Source organism: Euprymna scolopes, chromosome 2 (genome assembly GCF_053919585.1).
Source record: "Euprymna scolopes isolate OS-2025 chromosome 2, ASM5391958v1, whole genome shotgun sequence".
Lineage (NCBI taxonomy): Eukaryota > Metazoa > Mollusca > Cephalopoda > Sepiida > Sepiolidae > Euprymna > Euprymna scolopes.
The window spans coordinates 82,249,793-82,271,904 of record NC_136483.1 but is presented as its reverse complement, the minus strand read 5'-3'; the positions used below and the strand labels follow the sequence as shown (position 1 = coordinate 82,271,904).

The 22,112-nt window shown below is 31.1% G+C and overlaps 1 long non-coding RNA gene across 2 annotated transcripts in view; it reads right to left on the bottom strand.

The window, feature by feature from the left end:
- The window catches only part of LOC145293095 (uncharacterized), a 1,048,662-nt gene that overhangs the window by 555,196 nt on the left and 471,354 nt on the right, over nt 1–22,112 (bottom strand). For both annotated transcript variants that reach the window (XR_013869661.1, XR_013869663.1), the window contains exon 3: nt 18,246–18,343. This is a non-coding gene — a long non-coding RNA (uncharacterized LOC145293095). The remainder of the gene's footprint in view (nt 1–18,245; nt 18,344–22,112) is intronic.

Below are 22,112 nucleotides of genomic sequence, written 5' to 3'. Positions count from 1 at the left end.
GTTTAGAACAAAATTACCACTACAGCACTTGAGTTTTGCATTTGAAAATTTTATTCAAGCCATTACATAAAAAACGATTTTGTAAAATTAACAGTAGATTCTATACTGTTCAAAGTTGACTACACGGTATTGTGGATCACGTCACTGCGGAGAGCATGTAGAACTACTTACTCGTACACTGAGGAAAACCTTAACTAGAACATCATACAATCGATTTTATTTTAAAAAAGGGCTATTTTTCTGAGTTCAATGACCATAAAAATATGGGAAGGTGAAAGAGTTGTTGATCCTTATTTAATCCCGAACATGTTGGATCTTCTTGTCAGTATATATATATATATATATATATATATATATATATATATATATATATTATATATATATATATATATATATATATGTATGTACATATGTGCGTGTGTTTGTGTGTATGTTTGAACTGTATACATATGTGAGCGAAATGTGTATTTATATGTGTGTTAACCTTACTGACACGGTTTCCTTCTAGACATTGTTCCACCCCTCCCGAAAATAAAATATATTTAAGCATTCTATTTGATTCACTTCCTTTGTATTCATTTGCTGTCAAAAAATCGTCTTCACGAAAGACATTTCCATAAACGTTGTCCTGTGTTTTGTTCGATGGCTTCAACGAATATGTGGAGGAACATCTGCATATAAAACGGACGAATGTTTCGTTTATCGATCCGCGTTGCCAAAGTTGCTTGCGTTCGTATATTTTCTTTTATTTTACACGCCTTCTATTTTTACACACACACATACACACACAAACACGCACACAAACACACACAATTACATATATATATGTACATATATATATATGTACAGATACATATATATATATATGTGTATATATATATGTATATATGTTGTTAATTTCATCACTTTTAGACAAGCCTTTTTTATTGTAAATGTTTTTTTATGTGAAGGTTTTGAAATAGTTTTATTATGGGTCCGCATTTGAGAGCAAAAAATGTTGGCGGATTTGTACCAAATAGATGAATGTGTGAACGTAAACTATAATAATATTGACATTAAAAAAAAAAGATACGCACATACCACTTGCATATAACATGAGCGGAATAACGATCTGACTATTTTTCTAGCGAGAAAATACTTTAACTGAAAACGCACTATTTGTTTCATCATTATTAGCTCAAGCAGATTTTAACAGAGAGACACACTGATTACCGAAAGTCGACATATGTAAATCAATTTTACTAGTACAGAAATTGAGTGATTTTTAAAACGTATAAATATATAGTCGCTTTTGAAAAAATTAAATGTCTTCGAAACTAATAAATTTAATGAATTTTTTGGGATTCGTAAAAAATTACTCAGTTATTTTCTTTGTAGTAAAGTAGTTCATCCTACTTTTTTCATTTGTTATACTGTAATTGCTTATCCTTTGTATTAGATGTTTTACTCTTTGTATGCCTTCCAATTTCAATATTATGTGACATAGCGCTACGCGCGTATGTAAATGAATGCGAAATTACGTCACATGTAGAGAGAAAAAATGATTTAAAAATGGAGATCACGGCAGAGACGATCACGTGAGGGATGTCACAGCGGTAATGAGAGAATGAGGAAATAAATTTCGTTGTGCAATAAGAAAAACGTGTTGAAGTTCTTTTCTATTCTTTGTCTATTTTGCGACTGAGGCGACAACGTATATAAAAGTGGACAACGTTACAATCACATTCCAATTTCTACGTGTAGAAACTAAAGCAGAGTCCGCAATGCAATGCTTTATATTAAGCTTTATACATCGTTTGATATCCCTAAAATATTTTTACCAATCCATTCAATACTTAACAATTTCCCTTTATACAATGCCCAACATATAAGTGTTAGCTCTACAAATGACGTCACATCGGTTTCTTTGTTTACCTTTTCATATTTCTTTGCTGTCTGTCATATCAAGGACAGTTTTCTATATGCATGACCAGATAAAAGTAAAAACTTACATCACATAAACACAAAGTTAGTATACTTTTTATCGGCGTTACCTTAGACGAATATCTAAAATTCACGAAAAGAAAATTCTTAACTCTAAACTTGTGTAGATTTCGTCAGAGCTTATTACTTTTAACGGTTTTGTTCTAAAGAAAAATCACTTTGTTTTGTTTTTTTAAATTTTATTTATGCGAACGCATTCTTCGAAAAATCTGTATAAACAAGAGTTGTCTTTGTGGACGTGTCTAAAGAGCAGAATGGTTTTGACGGAGGAGGGAAATGCAAGAGTGAAAGAGCGAAAAATATAGAAACTAATAGAGAGATAAAGAGAAATGTAATTAAAAATATGTTACGATTTTGACCCGGGTTGCCATGCCAGTTTATATATATATATTTATATATTTTCCATTTGTAATTGTAATTTTCATATGTCTTTCTATATACGACAATTAATTTTAATCTATGTTATTTTCTGATGATGTGAAACATCGCAGGATAATCGCTCTGCTCTTGATTATATATCATTAAGGAAATCAGGTATGTATATTAAAAAACACATCAAATATTATATAATAATATTTTATGTATATGAAAAATATTCATAAAATATTATATAACAATATTTTATGTATATTAAAAATGCACATAAAATATTATATAATAATATTTTATGCATATTAAAAATACACATAAAATATTATATAATAATATTTTATGCATATTAAAAATGCACATCAAATATTATATAATACTATTTTATGTATATTAAAAATGCACATAAAATATTATATAATAATATTTTATGTATATTAAAAATACACATAAAATATTATATAATAATATTTTATGTATATAAAAATTCCACATAAAATATTATATAATAATATTTTATGTATATTAAAAATACACATACAATATTATATAATAATATTTTATGTATATTAAAAATACACATAAAATATTATAAATTAATATTTTATGTATATTAAAAATACACACAAAAATAATATATAATAATATTTTATGTATATTAAAAATACACATAAAATATTATATAATAATATTTTATGTATATTAAAAATACACGTAAAATATTATATAATAATATTTTATGTATATTAAAATACATATAAAATAATATATAATAATATTTTATGTATATTAAAAATACACATAAAATATTATATAATAATATTTTATGTATATTAAAATACACATAAAATATTATATAATAATATTTTATTATATAAAAAATACACATAAAATAATATATAATAATATTTTATGTATATTAAAAATAGACATAAAATATTATATACTAATATTTAATGTATATTAAAAATACACATAAAATAATATATAATAATATTTTATGTATATTTGAAATGCACATAAAATATTATATAATAATATTTCATGTATATTAAAAATACACATAAAATATTATATAATTATATTTTATGTATATTAAAAATACACATAAAATATTATATAATAATATTTTATGTATATTAAAGATACACATAAAATATTATTATATGCTCTTGATTATATATCATTAAGGAAATCAGGTATGTATATTAAAAAAACACATAAAATATTATATAATAATATTTTATGTATATTAAAACTGCACATAAAATATTATATAAAAATATTTTATGCATATTAAAAATACACATAAAATATTATATAATATATTTTATGTATATTAAAAATACACATAAAATATTATATAATAATATTTGATGCATATTAAAAATACACATAAAATATTATATAATAATATGTTATGTATATTAAAAATACACATGAAATAATATATAATAATATTTTATGTATATTAAAATACACATAAAATATTATATAATAATATTTTATGTATATTAAAATACACATAAAATATCATATTATAATATTTTATGTATATTAAAAATACACATAAAATAATATATAATAATATTTTATGTGTATTAAAAATGCAAATAAAATATTATACAATAATATTTTATGTATATTAAAAATACACATAAAATATTATATAATAATATTTTATGTATATTAAAATACACATAAAATATTATATAATAATATTTTATGTGTATTTTTAATGCACATAAAATATTATTATATAATATTTTATGTGTATTTTTAATATACATAAAATATTATTATATAATATTTTATGTATATTAAAAATACACATAAATTATTATATAATAATATTTTATGTATATTAAAAATACACATAGCATATTATATAATAATATTTTATGTATATTGAAAATACACATAAAATATTATATAATAATATTTTATGTATATTAAAAATACACATAAAATATTATATAATAATATTTTATGTATATTAAAAATACACATAAAATATTATATAATAATATTTTATGTATATTAAAAATACACATAAAATATTATATAATAATATTTTATGTATATTAAAAATACACATTAAATATTATATAATAATATTTTATGTATATTAAAAATACACATAAAATATTATTATATATTTTATGTATATTAAAAATACACATAAAATATTATATAATAATATTTTATGTGTATTTTTAATACACATAAAATATTATATAATAATATTTTATGGATATTAAAAATACACATAAAATATTATATAATCATATTTTATGTATATTAAAAATACACATAAAATATTATATAATAATATTTTATGTATATTAAAAATACACATAAAATATTATATAATAATATCAGAAAACGTGCATTGTCTTTTCCTTTTGCCTGCCCATTTTCTCTAACATTGGATTTTTGTAATTGTATAGAATTATAGTCGACCAGCTAATTGCTTTTAACAGATTATTTCGAACTGACTGGCGCATTCCTTGTTATCGGCTTTATTAGTTGCAACGTCTCTCTCATGTTATTCTTTGTTGTTGTTGTTGTTGTTTACAGTTGTCTTCATAGTTGCTATGCAATAGGATAACATTAAGAAAATAATTACAACACTTTTACTATGTGGCGTCATATTGTTTTCTTTTTAATTAATTTACAGAATTGTAAAGTTACACATATAAGCAGAGAGACCCGATATTGTTCGGGATTGAATGAGGATCAACACATTTTCACCGTTCCCATATTTCTATTGTCATGTAAATAGATGATATCCCCTATTTTTTGTTTAACCAAATCGATTTATTGCCTGCTCTAGTTGGAGAGCCATAGCGATGCACCAAGAGGAAGCTTCACATGACTTTCCACATTGACTTTGTCCACAATACATTGTTGTCTATATTGCATCGTAAACAATTTACTATTGATATTATACATTTATTTTCATATAATGGCTTCACTGAAAGTTTAAAATATAAAAGTTAACTATCATTGTTCAGTTGTGCTCTTAACAGAAACATTAATTTCGAACGCGCCCCTGTCTTATCAAAGCACCAGCTGTTGATTTTATGAAATAATTTTTGCATAATCATTTGAATTAAAGTTAAACGTATAAAAGGCAAGTATCATAAGTACAATTGTGCTATAAAAAGAAACATTCATTTCGAACGCGCGCCTATTTTATCAAAGAACATGCCGTTAATTTTATACACTATGCCATTTCAGCATCTGCGGTGATGGAACTCCTCAAATGCGCTTGTGGTGTTAGGTTGTAAAAAAAGGTGTAAACTTTAGTAAAAATCGAACTTTCTTCTTTAATCGGATTTTTTGCGATTACCGATTTTTGATATCTATCAGACGTATTCCGATAAGAAACCTACTCAACTGCCTTGGTGTGAAATATCAAATAAATCGGACCAGCCATTTTCCGAGTCCATAAGTATATTTCTCTCCCTCTCCCTCTCTCTCTCTCTCTCTGTCTCTCTCTCTCTCTCTCACACACACACACACACACACACACACACACACACACACACACATAGAAAACGTGCCTTTTATATAATAGTAGAAATTGAGATTCTCCGGGAGAACAGAAATAGAGATTCGAAAAAGATGTTTGAACCCAAGCAACGCGCAAGCGAAATAGAAATATTTATCTTCTGCTCGTGTCACTTCAGGCATTATATGGATAATATCATATTCTCACATTCGCTCTAATTTTAATCTTTATCTTCTATTTTTCTGCCTTAGCTGAATTCAAGTCGAAATTTGTTTTTAGAGAAACCCGGTCAGATATTGTAAGCGTGTCATGAAGGCCTTATAATTAACACAAGTTTACTTACATTATTACTTATAAGATGTTTTAATAGACATATGGACCTTTCATCTGTGGAACATATTCAGTTGTCATTCACCACAGGATCATGTTCTAACATTGCGTTGGGCGTGACCAAGCTACGAATCTGTCGCTTAGTAACTGAGTCCGATTTAGTATCTCCCGAAACACTCGTTCCAACCAAAAAAATTACAAGAACGTTCGATCATAACTTGATAAAATGGATATCGACACAATGGCACACTCAACATGTTCACCTAGAATAATACGAATACTGTGACAGATAAAATCAGAAAGATATAAAACACACCCACACTTTCACACAAAATTACAAAACCATAAAGACTTATTTTAAGATCACTCACAGACAAACATATATACGTATAAACAGTCACTTACGCTGACAAATCTTTATTACTACAGATACTTACGGGTAAGCACACTAGTATAAATACAGGACACACATGTTTCGTGTTTTTATTTTACAGGATTGCAATATATATGATATAATGTTATAGAATCTTATTGATGCTAATGTGTCTGTTTGTAAGACTGTGTAGAGATGTATTTGCTTTTCAGAATGTGATTTACAAATACTAAAAAATAGTGCGTTTAAGATTTGCTAGTCGTTATTTAGAGACTCGTTATTGTCAAGCAATATTTCTGCTGAGACGATGATTTAGTGGTGATGATGATTTAGTGGTGACGATGATTTAGTGGTGACGATGATTTAGTGGTTTATAACACTGACTTATAAGAAACTGACTGTTCCAAGTTTGAATCCAAATTGTTCCACAGAAACACTTTCTCTTAGTATGTTGGCAACCTTAATCTTTTCCCCCTTTGTAAATGTAACATAGCGCGCATGCGCGTGTGTAAATGTATGTAAAATGACGTCACAGGTAAAGAAAAGGTAGACTATAAAAAGAGAATGATCACGTGAGAGACGTGGAGTACGAAACGAAATAAAGTTCAAGATCTTGTGAGAGGCGTGGAAAACGTTGTAGATCATGTACTTTACGACACGACTGTAACAACAGGGAAATTAATGTTGTTCCTACAAAGAAAAAAACGAGTTGAAGTTGTTTCCTATTTTTTGTCTTGGTCTCCTTTACGACTGAAACTGCACACAACATGGGTGTTGGTTCCCAGACAATGTTACATAAGTGCCCGATTTGTTTATAGAAAAAAAAACCCCTGACTATAAAAATATCAGAGGAGATAGTGACAATAATATATTTATTTGATTCATACGATATAAATGAATGCTTTCAAGTTTTTCGTTTATACATTCGGTCATTTTAAGAATAGGTCCTGTCTGTCAGGTATGAATATTTGTCTCTCCAATGGAATAGCTTTAGACACACAATCGGATAATTTAATAGGGGAAAACGAAATCCGTTAACCAGAGAGAAGCAACCCGGATTTGAAGAGAAATTAAAATTGCCCCATTCTGTAACGTTGCGCAACAGTTGTGGCCTCAGCCGCAAAGTAGACAAAGAATAGAAAAGAACTTCAACTCGCCTTTTCTTTGTATCAATGACATTTATTTCCTCGTTGCGACGGCCATGACGTCACCCACGTGATCGTCTTCTCTATCGTGATCTTAAACGTCGTCTACTCTCTCACGCGATCTCGAACATAATCTTGTTTATGATCCACGCATATCCCGTGATCGTCCTCTTTCTCCTTTTTATATTCTATTTTCATTTTTTTACTGGTAACATCATTTCGCGTGCATTTGCATATCGCCGTCCGCACTATGTTACAATTCTAGAAAAAAATGTGTCGCTCTTGGACGGAAAAGATGAAATTTAGCATCTGAAGAGATACTACATTTTGTTTCTTGCCAACACGCCAACTTTTGCTCGTTCATGTTTAACTCTGAAATGACGTTCGAGCACTGCCAGATTGATTACCTGGGTGTGCCAAGTTGAAACTCAATCAAGTCCATCGCACAACATTCATTAATGGATATTGACAACCTTTACGCGGTACCTTCTGTAAGTAGCTGATTCTAAAATGGAGCCGAGGAAACTAATGCCAGCAACGAAACCATGCCGGTGAAAAAGGTCGTAACGTCCTGATTCACACGAATTTACTTTTCACTATTAAACGATGAAATGGAATTATTTTATTCGAAGTACATCCCAACATTACACAAATCATTGGCCTGTTATGCAGAATTTCTAACGTTCTTTCAAGCTACGTTTTCACTTTCATCGTTAAATGCGTCAATTAACTGTGCCCGTCTTATTTTAGATACGCCCAAACGTGTAAAGAATAAAATATGTAAGTCACGTTTAAGTTTGAAATGAAATTTTCGTATGGTAGTTGACTTGAAGATTGAAATAGAATGTTCATAAATACGTGATTGTAAAGTCTAAATATTAATGTTGGTGTATCTGCCAGATTCACATTTGAACTAAAATATTAGTCGATCTGTCATGCTTAAGTTTGAAATAGGATTGTGGTCGGTCTAACACGTTTGAATTGAAATAGCATTTCGTTAGTTCACAGCGTTAAAGTTTAAAATATAATCTTCGTGATTAACGCACAAATCGAATTGACGTAAATAAAGAACATCTTATCTCGTTATCCGTTCTTACTCTTTCTCCATTTCGCCTTCTTGTTCTATTGCATCAAAATTGCACATGACTTGATCTGACATAAAAATGGATTACGTCCAGCCGTCCGATGCAGGTGACGTGCACCTGGTGACTGGCGACGGCTTTATATTAAGCCCGTAATCGTACTGACTGTTGGCAAACAACGGAGAACACTTATCACCGGTGTCACACGTGGGAATTACACCGCCTAAGACGGTGAGATAACAGTGGCACATTTCCATTAAACTAGTCACTCATCCGGATTTAAGCAACCCCATACCCAGAACAACACTGTTAAGTTTCAAAGTACGGTTGCCCTCAACACGCTTGAGGTGCAAAATTGAAAACCTTTTCAAAACGAATTATCTCATCGATAGGGTAGAATATTGAATGGCTGGAGTTGTTCGTTTTGAGGATCGAATCTAGGAATTCCCGCCGACTATTGTGTTGCTCTTAAAATCGTTACGTTCAGAAATTTTCGTTTGTCGATATACCAAAATCTAAAATGATGCTTACATAAATGAATGACTTTTTGAAAAATGAAAATGTAAGTCAATATTTATTCTGTTTATGACACTATATCTGACAACTTCGCGCCGGCTATATCAGGCAGGTTACGAAAGTAGCGGAAGATGCCAGAGCGATTATCCAATTAGCTGTCAGAAAACAACAAATTCTAATGACAGCGTGGAATGCATTAGATCTAGAAAAAATATTAAACCTAAAACGACATAAAATCACCTCTTTCCCTCACGTTAACAATCGTTTCTCTAAATAAACAGCCACTTTGAACATAGGAAAGGGAAGAGGGTGATTTATTTTGTATTAATTCTCAGACAATCTACTTAAATAATCTGCCCGAAGATGCCGACAAAATGTTATAGGAGATTGAGTCAATAACTTGATAAATACCCGTAAATTTATTTTCATTTAAAACAAGCAGGCCACTTGCCGTTGTTCACCTGAAAATGCGTTTAACTTTTATATTTTAATTAATGTAGATTTCATATTAATTATCATCTACCGATTGTGTGCGCAATATATTGCAGTGATTTCAAAAATAAAGAATAATAAAATATGAATCTCCAGCGTTATTCGTTACTATCTAAGCTAAATCCACAAGCACATACAACTAATAAAAAATAACGTTGTTAAAATTATAAATGCATATTAGCAATTGAGTAGGAGTAACACGGTTAGTGAACTTACATCTGGTAAATCCCAATATTTTTCAATATTGTCCCCTTTAGCAGAGATTTTTTTCCGACTTGAAACCAAATCGAATTTGTTCCACAGGTATGAATCCCCTATATAGCAAGTTACAAGCATGTGGACCAAAGATTGACAGAGTAACTTGGCAGAGACCGCTCCTCACACATAGACATGGACAATGTCATATATATACAGTCCTAGTCGAAATCATAAACCACTTAAGAAAGTAAGCGTTTACGCATATTATCCAATTTTTAATCAAACAAGTGGTTGAAACCATTACCAAAAGGGAAAATATGATGGAAACAAATGAAATTTGCTTCATTCGAAACCTTAACCCTGATCTAATAATAATATATATATGATGGAAATGAAGATCTAACTGGCGTTGGCTTTGAGGAAGTCCAGCTATAATATGGTTGTGACTGAAACATGTTTTTTAAAAGGTTGAGCCAAATGATTGCTATATAAATAAAACGCATTATACCCGTTTTAAACTGCATTTACTATTGACAATTTGCTTTTGTGCAACCACTGATTTCCGTTTTTCAGATCAATTTCTAAATAGGAGTAGATATATATGGACGGAAAAGCAACAGCAGATGAAATCTAGAAAATAAATGTTGTTTTTCCAAGATAAATGTAATTTGGCAGAGACAGAGGACAAAAAATCGAAAGTGGTTAATGTGCATCTCGAAATATGTTTTAGCGGGGTGGAGGAGTAACTCGTTCACAAACGCGATGTCCACATCACTATTTGCGCTATACTAAGTATTGCGAGAAACACAATTCGTCTCTACCTGTCCCATGTCGGCTCGATATTGTCGATTACAAGGGTACTTTCAGAGGCGGATCAATACGAGACGTCACCTCCTTGACATACTCCCATGCACTTTGGTACTAAAACGATTACCAACTGAGAAGAAAAATATGTCTGTGATTTTATAGAACCGCCATCTTGTTTAGTAAAAAAAGAGAGAAGTTTATATGTTCTTAAATAAGCTGTAATTTCTCTGGTTTGTTACGCTTTACTAATTAGTTTATTCATGTTTCTTGTCATCAATATTATATTTAAATTAGGGTAAGATATATGTTGAAAAAAAAACAAAACTAGACAAACGAATTGCAAATATCTTCTTCAAATTAAATAGAGTAATATGTGGCCGTTGTTTCTTCATGTAAACACGACTTAAATTTCTCGTTTGTTCCGATAGAGTTGTTCATACTAAAACAAATAAACAAACAAACAATACGGTGTAACTCACACCCCCAATAACTTTCATATCTACAGCAAAACATCCTACTTGTGTATGAATTATATTACCGGCCATTTACGTTTCGAATATCGGAGTAAATACGCTCGCTATATATAAACACACTGGGAAATGTAAATGGCGACATATCTATCCATGGGCAATTATATATATATGTATATATATATATATATATATATATATATATATAAATATATATATACATATATATATTTATATAGTGTCCGTTTGTGTTTCTATAGCGTTAGAATGCTTTCATCATATTGATGTCGGATCGTATTTGGACTTCGAATCTTGAAATCTTCCGTCTTTAAACTTTCCAATCACATTGATACTCTTGTCAGTGAATGTTAGTAAATATAAGATTTTTCTGAACTTGTCCCCGTTCTTATTTTCTTTCTAACCTGATTTTTGGTTCTTCGACAAAAAGAGGGTGGACCTGTAAATTAACCCTTCTCCGTTCGTCCGTCCACACTTTTCTCAATAACTATACCCAATAATTTTTGGAAAGTTTTCACAAACATTAAACATTACATGAGTAAAAAAGTAATAGAACGAATTTTACGGGAAAACTCCGGTTGCCATCCTAGGGGTGCCTTTCGAGTTAAAATGGTTAAAATTGACACTTTTATGCTTATTAAAAAAATGGATGCCTTGGATTTTTATAAAACTTTCTGAAAAGTTGCAACAAACTGATTTCTATATAATTTTGTTTATCTATAATTCGCGATAATTCTTGGGTGTGCCCCAAGGGCTCTTTTAGGGATAATAAAAAAAACCTTTTTGGGACTATTTTACCATATTTGTCCAAAATTTTCTGTGTACGTCTATTCAGCGGTTTTGCATGGTGCTGAACCGAAATTTAAATATGTTAAGGCCTTGGAGAGTTTTGGGGCTAAATGGGGGGGGGGGCAAATGATGGACTTATTCATTTCTTTTTTGCATGGTGCAGAACTCCAATTTACATATGTTAAGATCTAAAACTGCACTGTTTGTTCATTTTCACCAGGATTTGACGTCCCCTGGGGATTTTTGGGCTAAATGGAGGGCTGAGATAAATGCTTAACTTAGTCATTTTTTTTGTCTCGTATGCTCTGCACTCACAGGAGACCATGCATGCTCCACTTGTTTGTACTTAACTCTGAAGCTAAAATCTTTCAAATTCCGTTTAATCATTTCATTTTGGTATGTCTTGTCGCACTCTTATTCTTTCTATTCGTCTCGAAGTCTACGATTTTAAATATAAATAATCTAAAAAAAAATATTAGCTCATTACTGGCAAAATATTTTTAGTAATACTGTGGAAATATTAGATACTACCATGGGAAGCCGACGTTGCCCGAGATTAAATGATGACCAACATATGTTCCACACGTCCAGTACTTTAATTGTCGTCAGAATCGGTGAAATCCTCCATTTTCATTCAAATCGATTGATTCCCTGTGCTAATTGAAGCACCTCTTAGTGCACCGGACGGAAGCTTCACATGCCACCACGCAGTGAATTACTCAACAATACATTCTAGTCTACACTGCCATGTAGGGAACGTACTGTTGATTCTATGAAATCATTTTTATATATAATTGTTGGAATTAAAGTTAAAAATGCAAAAGTTAAGTATCGTGCTTCAATTTTGATGTGAACAGAAACGTTCATTTAGAACGCGCTTCTGCTATATTAAAGAACCGACTATTTTATAACCCTGGTGCTACTACTTGTGCGGTGATAATGGTTTGAATTTAAGTTTAAAGTGTAAAAGTCAAGTATCATTGTCCAATTATGCTTTAAGCAAAAACATTTATTTCGAATGCGCCCCTGTCATATCTAAGAACCTACTGTTAATTTTGTATGTTGGGCCTTTAGGCTTGTAATAAAACTTCTTGTGATGTTCTGTAAGGTGTTAACTTTGAACAAAATTGTATATTCCTTCTTTCATCGGATTATTTCGATTATCAGTTATCGATACTTACCGGAGGCATTCCGATACAAAAGAAAGATATGAACACTGCAAGGCACATAAAGTACATTTGCGTGAAAGTTCATAAAAATCTGCCCAATTGCTTCCGATTCCATAGCGAAAGAACCTTCACAGACACCCATAGATACACATACAGAGAAAGTTCGTTTTATATAAGAGTGGCGATGGTGATAATCATAGATTAAGCTAATATTTCCTATTGGTATATTCGTTATCGTTCAATTTATATTTAATTTTCAACAGGTTCCCTTGCATTACATGTACAAAAAGTAATATAATTATATAGTTTACATTTATAGAAAAAAAATAGTGTTTTTAATCCTCGAAAGCAGGAGAATTAGAAATATCTTTAACGGGGGAAAACTATTTTTTGCATAAGTAGAAAATGGGGAATTTTACTTGAGACAATATTATAAGTAAGTTTCATACATTAATTCGATTATACAGAGTGTATAACTTACGCGATCCTTGCTCAATAGTAACCTGTTTAGCACAACATTCTGCAAAGTGCTCACTTCATACGACTCTCCTGAAATCAATCCTATCCAGGCTTTCGGGATTAAACCATTTTTCTTTTTCATAAGTTGTCTCTCAACACAAACCGGTTCAGAGTATGATATTAAACTACAAGTGCTGAGACCCTAATTTGCAACTTTTAGGAAGAGTGACATCAATTCTAAGTTCTTTTATCTTATTGTGTCACTGTGCCTATGATTATTAACTTTTTTTAATCTATGGACAAATAACTAGCGTTTGCAGACTTTCATGTACAAAATACCAACGCTGATAAGTAATGTGTGAAGCTTTGAAAATATTAAGCATAGCATTTACTCGCAGAACCGAATTCGAAATTATATAACTCAAAACGTATCGGTAAACCATAAACTAAAACAACCAATCAAATTCAACCACGAGTTATACATTTTTATATTTGCCTACAAACGCAACCACAGAGATAAGGAATTACAGTCACAGATATCCAATACCCTTTTCTGGTCGTTCATCATCATCAGCCAAATTTTCTACTTCCTTTTATCCTTCCTCTGCTTCCAAGTCAATGGGAACCAACTGATTAAGTTTCGTGTATCTATCTTAATGAACAGAGTTGGGTTGGACGAGGATATGATCAATGCTAGATAACATGTGTTTGTAAACCAGAGGAAGACAGAGAGGAGGTGTGATCTCTGTTGAAATTGGAACGCAAAACGAATATCGAATATCGACTACAAGTCCTAAACCACGATCACGTTTAAGTGAGGGAAATCCGGCTTAGCACAAACTCGCCGACGACTCATTTATCTTCAGATTAGTAGATGTTGCCTTTTGCTCTCGTATAGCTTCCTCGCCAAAAGTGACCGCTATTTCTTCTAAACGCGTCCTCGCATTTCCTTGAGAGGTTTTGTCTGTCCGTCTCCCTGTACCACTTCAGGTTAAAATATAATTTTTATTTTTAAACATATAGATCGAGAGAAATTCTATTATTCTAAATTCATCACGCTACATCTTCAAGTAGTATGTATGAAATTTTGGTCACACTGTGATTTGTAATAAAATTTATGTATTTTTGTTACGCTAAAGTTTGAAATATACTTTGTGTTTTTGTTAGGCTTAAATTTGAAATGAAATTCATGTATCTTACTAAGGCATAAATTTTAATAAATTTCTGTATCCTTGTAACGCTTAAATTTGGAATAAAATTTCTATATGTCCTACGCACATTTCATATAGAATTCCTGTATTTTTTCACGCTAGAGTTTGAAATAGAATTACTATATCCTTTTCACGCTAAAGTTTGAAATAGAATTTCTGTATCCTTTTCACGCTAAAGTTTGAAATAGAATTACTATATCCTTTTCACGCTAAAGTTTGAAATAGAATTTCTGTATCCTTTTCATGCTAAAGTTTGAAATAGAATTACTATATCCTTTTCACGCTAAAGTTTGAAATAGAATTTCTGTATCCTTTTCACGCTAAAGTTTGAAATAGAATTACTATATCCTTTTCACGCTAAAGTTTGAAATGGAATTTCTGTATCTTTTTCACGCTAAAGTTTGAAATAGAATTTCTGTATCTTTTTCACGCTAAAGTTTGAAATGGAATTTCTGTATCTTTTTCACGCTAAAGTTTGAAATAGAATTACTATATCCTTTTCACGCTAAAGTTTGAAATAGAATTACTATATCCTTTTCACGCTAAAGTTTGAAATAGAATTACTATATCTTTTTCACGCTAAAGTTTGAAATAGAATTACTATATCTTTTTCAGGCTAAAGTTTGAAATAGAATTTCTGAATCTTTACAACAAGTTTTAAATATATATTCTTTTCTAAAACGGTTGCGATCTATTATGGTGCATCTACTACATAATCTCGGCTACATAAAGAATGAAATAAATTAAAATGAAAATGGCCGGGATGTTGGTGCATATTATAATAACATTAAGTTAATGTTATACAACGTTTTATCCTTCTTTTATCTAACTAGCAGGACGAACGGCGTTAACCGGTTGTAGGATACGCTTAAATATGATATTTTAATTACGTATTTATTATTATAGAGACAATTCTCTATCGATCATTATATTGAACCTAATATATTTCAATGAGATCCAAACTAAAATATATATATATATATATATATATATATATATATATATATATATATATATTACTTGGGTGCTACCAAAACGTACAACTATCCACCCTCATTCCTTAGCTTCTAAGCCACGCCCATATGCATATATTTACTCTTACACACACACACACACACACACGCACACATACATATATACATTCACCTGTCATTCCCTTTTTAAAAGATGGAATCGTTCGGTGGTCGAAGAGAAAATTCAAGTTATATATATATATATATATATATATATATATATATATATATATATATATATATATTCACATCTAAATTTGCTAGTTCATTGAATATATACATATATATATATATATATATATATATGTGTGTATATATTAAATGAACTAGCAAATTTAGATGTGAATGTGTCTTTGAAGTTTGAAATAGAATTACTATATCGTTTTCACGCTACAATTTGAAATAGAATTACTATATCCTTTTCCATATATATATATATATATATATATATATATATATATATATATATATATGGAAAAGGATATAGTAATTCTATTTCAAATTTTTGCGTGAAAAAGATATAGTAATTCTATTTCAAACTTCAGAGACACATTCACATTGAAAATTTTAGCTATATATATATATATATATATATATATATATGTATATATATATATATCATACCAGCAAAGATAGTAAGGAAAAGCATACGTGTAGCCCTATATCTCAGAGACACATTCACATCTAAATTTGCTAGTTCATCATTGAAATTTTTAGCGATATTTTTATTTACGCATGCGTTTTAGTCGGTCGCTTTATAATGGAAATAGCTACACATATGGCATGTAGGCATGTAATATAACGAGCTACACATACTAATTTAAGGTCAAAAAGTACCAAACGATTAATATTTTATGATTGATTAGATTTCGATCCAGAAAATAGCAATTCTTTCTAATTTTGTTAGAAACAACTCTCAATGGAATGTTAGGATTAAAGAAGAAAATAAGGAAAGCGAGGATTCCGGGACAAGCAAAAGTAAAGCCGAGGTGACTTTGTATTTTCTCATTTAAAAAATACTGAAAGAATATGCGACTGAAATTTAATATTCGATTACTTTTCACCAAAAAGGAAACATTTATGGAAACTTAAACGCTGTAGGGGTAAAATAGTTAATTTGATTTGTTTTTTTTCTCAGAAAAAATTATGCATATTTTATAGAAAACTAAAATGTGTATAAATAAAAATGTAAAAAAGCCTCGTTTGTTCTGTATCATAAACGATTATGCTTGGGTACATATTGTGGCTAATATTTAATGGATTAAACTATTTTCAGCTATAATTTGCAAACATTAAAATCAAATCAATGGAATCACATAAACAGCCATTAACAGCAATATTTTCAGGTTTGGACGACAAAAAAAAAACAAAAAAAAAACGAATCAATTTACTTCTACAAATATTCAAATTTAGAACCTCTAGTAAATATTTTTCAGTTGCTTTTAGAATGAAAATCAATTTTTCTGACCGTCATGAATTATTCTGCCACATGAATAAACATTAATGCTTACTTTACGCGATTTCTGAGTAAGAAATCATTAAGAAAATGTTAGCTAAGAAATAGTTCCACACGGTGTAATCATACATGTTTTGCTATCTCCGGTTTGTCTAGATTGCGCACTGACATGAGTATTCTAATCACGGTTTTCCGGACTTTATTACTTCCGTGCAAGCTTATGATAAATTGGGTACAGTGTTTTGTGCAAAAAGGTTGCCATAAAGGACCAACAGGTCCTTTCCATTCAGTTTGACTTTTCAGCAAATCCCCCATCCCTCTTTCTAGATGTATTTTCTTCAGCATGTATGAGAAATACCATTTACTCTCTCTATAGTAATTTTCCAGTGGAAGGCTAACGAATGCTACACCTTTCTCAAGGGTAACCTAGAACTACGCAAATTACGTGTGTATATCCACTTACCTATACTTGTGATAATGTAGCATTGATTATTGAATAGAAAACATTTTTGAGCGACCTGTCTCAAAGACACGTATGTGGCATGTTCTTTACGCTAAACCAGTTTGGCCACTCGCATATAGTTTGTAATCGTTTTGTTCAAAATATCATGTCGAAATATCTTAATCTCCGTTCGAATTTTATTCTCGAAAATTTGACTTAGTACGAATCCTGAGTTGAGGTTTAAATAACTTTTTGCACAAATTAAATGGACACCTAATAAATCAATATTGAGAAAATTAGTAAATTTATGGAATTCCAAAATAATAGCATTACGGAATAACAAACAAATCATGTAATTTATAATTACTATCGGCAACAAAAAACAAATAAAGTGAAAACTACATACCTAATTTCATAGGTAACTAAAACATTTACATTCGTAAATTCGTTTACAAGTAATAATTGGTTACCTTCGTCTTGAACAGAAACAAAAAATGTTTGTACCTGAAAAATAAAACAGAAAAAAATATTTATTGATTAAACAATTAAAATTATTTGAACATTTTCTCATAAAAAAACAACAGACTATTGTTTGTTTGAGAACATAAAAGCAGAGTTTAAATAATCACATAGAATAATCAATTGATCGTTATCGATATATAAACTAGTATCACATACCAATACAGGGTGGAAGTATAAAATTGTCGCCCTAGAAAAGAAAACATGATTTTATTTCCGATTGGAAAAAAAACCGGATCTCTTTTTTGTTGCAAACCATTTATCAGTTGTCCAGTTGTGAATAAATTCAAATAACGATAGGAGCCTTCTATCATGTCTGAAAGTGACAAAATGTTCAACGAGCAAGATCGGAGATGCGCCGCTGTACAACTCATGCTCTCTACCGATAGAAGTTATGAACGCAGGACAATTGCCACTACGCTCAAAATGTATTCCTGGATTTTCACGAATAAAAGGGACGTGCACAGGGTAATGGAAACAAAGTTTCGACCACGGTTATGGTCTTTCGTCTGGTTTCAAGTGAGGGCCACATGCTATAATCTCACATCTTCGAGGTCGGCTTGAAAGTCAACAGCAAGTGTACTTGGATGTGCTGAAGAGTATAGTGATGCCCTAGTGCTATCAGGTGGCCGCCGGCAGACCCTAGATGGGACAGCAAAACCTAGTGCCCCCATATATATATATATATACAAAAATATAAAATATGAAATTTCGTTTTAGTTTTATTGACACAGTTACTTGGGAATGTAACACAAATATTTAAATAGGCTTCCCTTAAGTACACTCTATCTCTCTGTTTGTAGAGAGAGAAAAAAGGGGGGGGAAGAGAGAGATAGAGAGTGAGTGGAATATACATGCAAGCCGGGAGATCCGAGGCTTCCCAGAATCGAATGAGGGTCAACTAATGTTTCACCGTCTTGTATTTCATTGTCATCGAAATCGATGAAGTTGTTCATTAATCAATAAATCTGAATTGTCTGCTCTAGTTTGGGACCCAGCGTAAGGAGGCTTTACATACTTTCCCGCAGTGACTTAGCCCACAATACACAACAGTTTATATTGCACTAGAGAACCAATTGTTGCTTTTATAAAAAAATATTTTATATAATGGATGAGATTAAAGTTTCAAATGCAATAATCAAGTATCATTATTCAATTGTACTCTAAGCAGAAACACTCGGTTCAAGCGCGCCCCTTGTCATGTAAAAGAACCTACTGTTGATTTTATATGCTAGATCATTCCGCTTATGCAGTAATAAAACTTATGAAATGCACTTGCTATTATATGCTGTATAAGGTGTCTTAACTTTAGTCAAAACGCTCTTCTTTTCTCGGTTTGATTGATTATCGATCATCGATATATATGTAAGACATTATGATACAAAACCTATCTAAAAGCGTTGTCAGGCAGATAAAATACATTTGTGTGAAATTTCATAAAAATAGGTCGAGGCATTTAGGAATCAATCGGAAACGAACTCACACACAGAGACAATATTCCTTTAACATACTCGTATAAATATACATACATGCACCCCCATATATATATATATATATATATATATATATATATATATATATATATATATATATATATATATATATATATATATGGAAACAGATATTTACTGGTTATATTGAGTGGATACTGTTTTTCCCACATCATTCATATTTTCGTGACACTCACGCATACACAGACATTATATATATATATATATATATATATATATATATATATATATATATATATACTCAATACAATAAAATAGTTTTAGTTTTACATTTTTATTTATTTCACATTTTATTCGCTATATGAAATAATATTTTCGTTTAGTATATAATATTCTTCTTTTTTTACACAGTGATCACCACTTATCAAGGCCCGGAAGCCACTCAGGGATAAGGGTTATTGCAAGTACATTACGTTAGGGTGGAGATTTGACGAAGTGTTTACTTAAGGGGATGGTTCATTAGGAATTTGTTAACGTTGGACTTGAACACATCCAAGTTGTAGTCCGGTGGGAAGCAGGCAGACGGAACAGAGTTCCACAGGCGTGCAGTTCTAAGAAAGAAGCTTTTTTCATGGAATCCGCGTTTTGATTTAGGCACAGATATAGAGTGGGAGAATTTTTCACAGTGGATTCAGCTAGACGGGTGTTTTTCAGAAAAGATTGGCGAGGGGGGACCAGAGATTGGAGTTCAGACGAGCACCTGCCATGGAAATAACGATAAAACAAGGATAGGCTCGCGACGTCTCTTCTGTGGGAGAGAGGTTGCAGGGTAGAGAAAAGGGCATCCCCCACTAAGCCACGAAGTCTATTTTGTACTCTGTTAAGGCAGGATAGACTGTTTTTAGCTGCTCCTGCCCAGATATGGCAACAGTATTCCATCCTGTTCAGATAAAGCATTAATTAACTCGTTGGATTTTAGTTAATCTTTCATTTTCTCAGGTTGACAAAAACTTTGTTTTTTTTTACTTTTAAATTCCGATGAAAACATCTCAACTCAACTCAAACAAAAAATTATAATAATAAATAAACACTACCAGAATCAACAAACTTGTCAACACAAAGCAAGTGTATTTTTGTCAATAATGTAAAAAATTTGCGATCTAGTTGCTATAAAGTCGCTAAAGGCATTTTTATATCGCTTAGATTTTTTAGGCATTTCTCACGCAGAACTTTGTTGATATGCTTAAAAAATCGTAGTCGGTAGGTGAGAGGTCTGGAGCGTATGGCGAATGAGTCAGAGTTTCGTAGCTTTATTCGTTCAACTTCTGCAGGGTCGGTTAAACAACATTCAGCCGGGCAGAGTCGTGGAGGAGAATTGCGCCTTTTCTGTTGACTAATGCTTGGCATTGGTGTTGAAGTTTCTGATGCATTTCATCCATTTGTTGACAGTAATTCATCACCTCTACTAAAAAAAAAAATAAAACTGTAATGGATGAGACCGGTCGCAAACCACCAAACACTCAGCATAATCTTCTTTTGGTGCAACTCTGGCTTCAGGAAGTGTCATGAAGCTTCCTCGGCGTCTAATCTCTGAGGTAAACGTGCTGGTTGACGTAAATAATCCACTTTTCATAGCAAGTCACAACCCGGTCGAGATCGGGTCGTTCTTGTTGAGTAAAAGAAGGAGAAATGGCACTTCACCTATTTATCAAGTTTTCTTTCAAATTTCCCTAATGTGTTGGAAATCGGCGTATATAATTCAGAAGCAAATTCTCGAAAAGTTGTGCATGGATGTAATTTAAGGCTCTTAATTAATCGTTGTCAGCATCCGATGGTCAATAACTACGCTCATTATCTTCAAGACTCTCATCATCGCCACGAAATTTCTTAAACCACCATTGTGCTGTGCATGCAGTGCATGCAGTATAAGTTCATGGGCCAAACGCTTCGTTTATATCAGGAACTATTTCAGCAGCTTTTCGGCCTAACTTTAATTGATTAAAAAATTGTGCAGATTTGCCTTTTTTCCCATTTTGTATTCAACTTTCTGAAAAAAAAAGACATACTTGTTTTACAACGATTTAGTTTCAACGGTAAAAAAGCTCTTTAAAATGATATATAAAGTAAAGGTATTATAACTGTTGTGGAGACGCCCACTAATTGACATAAGCGGGTGAGTGAGCTATATAAAGGTATCAATCACCAATACCGGAGGAGTCCGGCAACGACCGTCAAATAGGCAAGACGCCTATGCTGCCACCATTAAGACATGCAACACGCCACCTGCCGGAATATCTCCAACT